Source organism: Dipteris shenzhenensis, unplaced genomic scaffold, assembly GCF_047967505.1.
Source record: "Dipteris shenzhenensis isolate YYH24624 ecotype China unplaced genomic scaffold, Dip_SZ_1.0 scaf0334, whole genome shotgun sequence".
NCBI lineage: Eukaryota > Viridiplantae > Streptophyta > Polypodiopsida > Gleicheniales > Dipteridaceae > Dipteris > Dipteris shenzhenensis.
In genome coordinates, this window is record NW_028239640.1 from 62,501 (window position 1) to 68,020 (window position 5,520).

General features: G+C 44.8%; 1 non-coding gene across 1 annotated transcript; it reads right to left on the reverse strand.

Moving 5' to 3' along the window:
• Positions 1–4,402: 4,402 nt before the first annotated feature.
• On the reverse strand, positions 4,403–4,476 carry TRNAP-GGG (transfer RNA proline (anticodon GGG)). The gene has a single exon. It is a non-coding gene; the product is annotated as a tRNA-Pro (tRNA).
• Positions 4,477–5,520: the final 1,044 nt, after the last annotated feature.

Consider the following 5,520-nt stretch of genomic DNA (forward strand, 5'->3'; position numbering starts at 1 on the left):
GGAGGGTATGGAGTCTTCTATCCATTATTAGAGCTTAAAATAGGCATGATATTGAATCCTCTATCGGTTGATCGACTATATGGTTATAGTCCCGATTCGGCATACGGGTGTGGGAGAACTACCTCATTACTGAGAATCTCGAATGTGGATAATGTAAATCTTCAAAGATACTATCGGTTTCTACGATATATATTATGAGGAGGTACCTCCCCCTCCCCTGACGTAAGTGAAGTATTATCCCTATTGAAGGGAGGTACATCATCTAGACTATCTTCTATCCTACTGGAAATGGATGAATCTCCCCGGGTGGGATTTGAACCTACGACCAATCGGTTAACAGCCGACCGCTCTACCGCTGAGCTACCGAGGAAAGTGGCAGATGATTCAATCCCATATACTTCCAGAGACTCTTGTTCCTTGAGCCGCCCCTTGATCTGCAAGACGTTAACCACTCGAAGACCCAAAGCTTTCTTCGAGACTTCATGAACCTCGCGTACACCCTAACTCTCATTATAGGAAGAAGCAGTAATGATAGCAATCCCTTTTGCCTTCTCGGATAGAGCCTACGAATCGGGGGGGGGGCTGGTGTGGAAGATCTCGGTCATGGTTGATCTTGGTCGTGATTGATCGCCCCCCCCCCAACCCCAAGATGCATATCGATCGATCACCAATCACTAGTTTCTATTTCTCCTTTTCCGGAAAACATAGTAGAATAGTCACAGGATACTTATAGAGGTATAAGGAATATCTTGGAAAGGAGAAGAAAAAAACTCTTAGGAGACAAGAGAAACGAAGGCAGTTAGCAGTAGAATAATACCAATCATCAATCCGAATGAATAAGAAGATACTCTCCCGCCCTCCCCATATCTTGCGCTTTCTCCACCTATGGAACTCAAAATACCGGTGCCATTAATAATTCCGTCAATTACCCATTGGTCGAAAAGAAGAGTTAACTCACCCAGGAATCGAATACCTCTCACTAGAAGGATATCGTAGTAATGATCGATGTAACCCCGGTTGTGTGACCAGTCCCCAATGAGACGGTTAAATGAACCCATAGATTGTTTGGCAAAAGGATCAATATCACCGCAAGGTTGTGTGTGAGAGGATATCGGTCCATAAATCACGTAGGAGATAGATATTCCGGCTAGTGATAGACCAACCGAACCTGCTGAATCTATTAGCAATTGTACCAAATTTTCGGGATTGTTGTTGTCCTCTGAAAAGCCTGCAAGGGGAGTTAACCACTCGGATAGCAAATCGGGACCAGTTTCTCCTCCAGCGAGATTGACTCCTATTGATCCAACCAACGAAGTTGGTATCGACAGTACTACTGAAGGCAATACCATCGAAACGTCTGATTCCTTAGGATATAGAGACTCAGAACGAATATTGGACTCTGCAGAAACTTTTCTATCGACTGAATCTTCCCCGTCATAACCTCCTGCTGAATCGACTCCTTCGTCTCGCGGGGGTGGAGGAACATCATACCCATCTCCACTCGTTGCTATCGTTTTGGTGTTACTCCGAATGACACTATTCATAGAGGAATGGGATGAATTGGTACCGCCACCGGCGCGTAGATTCCCCTCAAACGTGAGGAGATAGATGCGGAACATGTAGAAAGCAGTTGGAACTGCTGTGAATGAGGCTATACATCCGGGGGGAAAGGAACGTAGCCAACTCTTTGCAATAATTTCATCTTTGGACCGGAAACGAGCTAGAGGTGGTATACCACAGAGAGAGAGAGTACCTGAAAGAAAAGTGATTCCAGTAATTGGCATATATTTTCGCGAACCACCCGTGGGAGACATATTTTGACTTCTATTGGGAGAGTATCCGACAACCCTTTCCATCGAATGAATTACTGAACCGGATCCGGGAAATAGCAAAGCTTTGGGATGGGCATGTGTAATGAGGTGAAACAACGAAGGTTTATAAGCACCGAGACCTAGAGCCAGCATCATGTAGCCCAATTGAGACATAGTAGAATAAGCTAAACCTTTCTTGATATCCTTCTGGGCAAGAGCTATCGTCGCTCCCAGTAGAGCCGTTATTCCGCCTATCCAGGAGATAACATTCATGCTTAGAGGTAAGGTTTCAAACAATTCAAGCATTCGAGCTACAAAAAAAATTCCCGCAGCTACCATAGTAGCGGCGTGTATAAGAGCCGAAATAGGTGTGGGTCCTTCCGTTGCATCGGGCAACCATACGTGGAGTGGGGATTGTGCAGATTTAGATACCGGACCCAAAAATGGTAGAGGAGCACATGTATTGGCAAGGGAGGAGCCGGCGCTGTTGTTATCAATCAACTCACTAAATCAATCACACGATTCGCGGATCTCGAAACTACCAGTTATCCAATACGTACCTAATATACCCAATAATAATCCGAAATCTCCTGTACGATTAGTTGCAAAAGCTTTTTGGCAGGCATTAGCAGCACTTGGTCGTGCGAACCAAAAACCTATCGGCGAGTAAGAGCACATCCCTACTAATTCCCGAAAAACATGAATCTGTATTGGATTGGGACTGAACACTAATCCTGACGTGGAGGCAGTGGAGAAACTTAAATAGACGGGAAACCTTACGTATCCCTAGTCGTGACGCATATGACTATCACTGTAAATCATAACCAAGACACCTATGGTGGTGACTGATATCGACGTAATGGAAGTAAGTGAATCAACTGAAAATCCTATCTTTGGAGAAATATCGTCGTTGGGAATCCATGACCATGAGTATTCAAAAGTGGAGCGACCAGTAACTTGTTGCCAGAATGTTGCGATAGAGACGGACATAGCTGCGGCTAATGAAAGAACACTGAGCATAGCACGTATACGACGAAGGCTCTTAGTGGCTTTTGGAAAAAGAAACGATGCCAATCCGATCAAACCAGAGGTTACGAATGGGCGTGAGGGGACAATCCAAGCACATTCATAAGATAATTCCATAAACATATTTAACCCGGGTTGGAACTCTTTCTGTCAATAGTTGTCAGATATATGGAGCGTCGAAGAATGGAATATATATGGACAGGTGAGATCACGCGTATCAAACCGAATAATCCATTTGTTTCTCGTTCTGGTGCGAGCCCGGCGTCGAGACTTGACAGGAATCAAATGTGTCGGAGATACTTATCTAGGTTCCATTTTTTGACCCCAAACCGATTGAGTTGTTTTGGGTTATTTTTCACACGACAAGACTATTACGGATAGACATGCAGCAATTGATACTGGAGGAAAACAACTCCGAGTAGAACCGGGGAGATTCTATGATGTTCGTCACTTCGCTCTGCTTGGGCACAACGCATCAGAGTCCAATACGGTAATGTCGATATATCGAGTTTCATTGGTTTGTCACGGATCCAAAATTGATCTCGGACATCCCCGGCTGAGTAACGCAACTGCTAGGGGGCGCGTCTTGCATCCCTGTTTCGAGAGGAAGAAAGTGATACGGAAGATCCATTCTAAGAAGAAGACGCGAAGGAAATCGGGATACAGACAGGATTTGGTTCGATCTGTAGTAGATCCCATTTGCTTAAATGGAAAGGAGTTGGTTGGTTAGCAAATTGTTATCATAAAGAAGTCAATGATTCTTGCTGGGATTCTTTTGCATAGAATGGAAACCCAGTTCCCCCAGTTGTTCCCCTTCTAATGATTCTACGCAATCACCCCCTCCCTCATTATATTGATTCTACTCGTACGTATCAACATACTCGTCGCATTCATTTCGATGATAAAACCGAATAGATAGATTTCATTATGGCAGTTCCAAAAAAACGTACTTCTAGGTCGCGGAGGAAGATTCGCAATCATATTTGGAAGACCCAAACTAATGAAGTAGCATCGAAAGCTTTTTCTCCAGCTAAATCCATTTTGACTGGACGGTCGAGAAGTTTTTACTATGTGACAAATGAAAAAATTTCTGAAACTGGTCAGTAGTACTCCCCGGTTGTAACAGGAATTGCCGTATCAATAGGACGTGGGGTCGGTCGGAATAGATAGTGAACTATTTGTTTGTTGGAACGGGGAAGACGAGATAAGTGATTGTCAGGGAACTTATTGATGAATTTGGATCCCTAGTAAGTAGTACGGGTACATGTTGATATTATTGCGTGACGGTACCGTGCGGTAAATAAAATCCAAATACTAACAGAGTTGTATCAATGAATGTTGGTAATAACCACGAGGGGGGGGGGGTTACGTGCATGAAGAAGGAGCCCAATCCCTCTCTTCCTTCCTATGATACAAGGGTCTCGATCACGATCATCGATTTATCTCTATCCCTACTACGAATGGGTATGGGTCGATAACACCCAAAGAGAATCGGGAGATAAATCTGCGTTCCCGGAACGGGAACGTCTTCTATTCCGTTTAAAATATGTTCCGACCTCGTTTATTCGGAATAGCAGGATTTGAACCTGCGACCTCCATCACCCCAAGATGGCACGCTACCGAGCTACGCCATATCCCGTTATTCCTATACAAGTATAGCGCCGTATACCTAATCAACTATAGACAGGGAAGGTCCCTTGTTGTGCGTGTGTACTCTCCCCCAGGAAGATTGACGATTCACCCGAAGATGTGATATCATTAATTACGATAAGTATAACGAGTAGCGAGCCGCTATGGTGAAATTGGTAGACACGCTGCTCTTAGGAAGCAGTGCTAGAGCATCTCGGTTCGAATCCGAGTAGCGGCATTTAATTTCAACCTGCAGGCGAGGGCTGTGTCTGATACAACCACTGGGAAAAGCAGTAGGAATAGGGAATTCTCCCCGTTTCGACGTTTAAGGGGTAAACCCGAAATCTCCTGGGAATAATGGGTGGGTGGTACATACTCTCCAAAATCTCACTAATTCACTGGATTCTCCTCATTACGATTCACACCGATATAGAGCACATATTCGCTCACATTTCTTTTCTTACGCTTCTTTCCGTCACTCTGTTTCACCGGATGGGGCTGGCTCGCAAGCTCAAGAGACTCATTAGTTTGAGCGTTGGAGGTATGACAATTGCTTTCATCTGTATAACGGGATTTACGACGATTCGTCGGATTCAACCCAAACATCTACCACCGAGCAATCTACATGAATCATCTATGTTTCTTTCACGGAGCTTCTCCCCAATGCATGTAATTATGAGAATTAGGAGTCGGAACGAATGGTCAGGTGCAGTCACGGCACCAGGTGCCATGTCGACCCATGGATTCGCAACTCTGGGTCTTCCTGAGGAAATGCAACAATCCACACCGCTAGTACCTGCTCTGCAACCTCATCGGTTAATGACGCATGTAAGTATGATGCCACTAAGCCATGTGACTTCGTTATGTGGATCTCCATCAGCAACATCTCCACCGATTGCCACCTATGACGCAGAACAATTTTCTATCCCCGGTCCAAATCAAGAATTTCCTACCTGGACCCCCTCTCCGGGAGTGGATATACACTGCTACGAGCAGGCAGGAAGTAATCCGAGAAACAGTTTTCATCGACTATCCTTGAATTCACGTAGGTGCC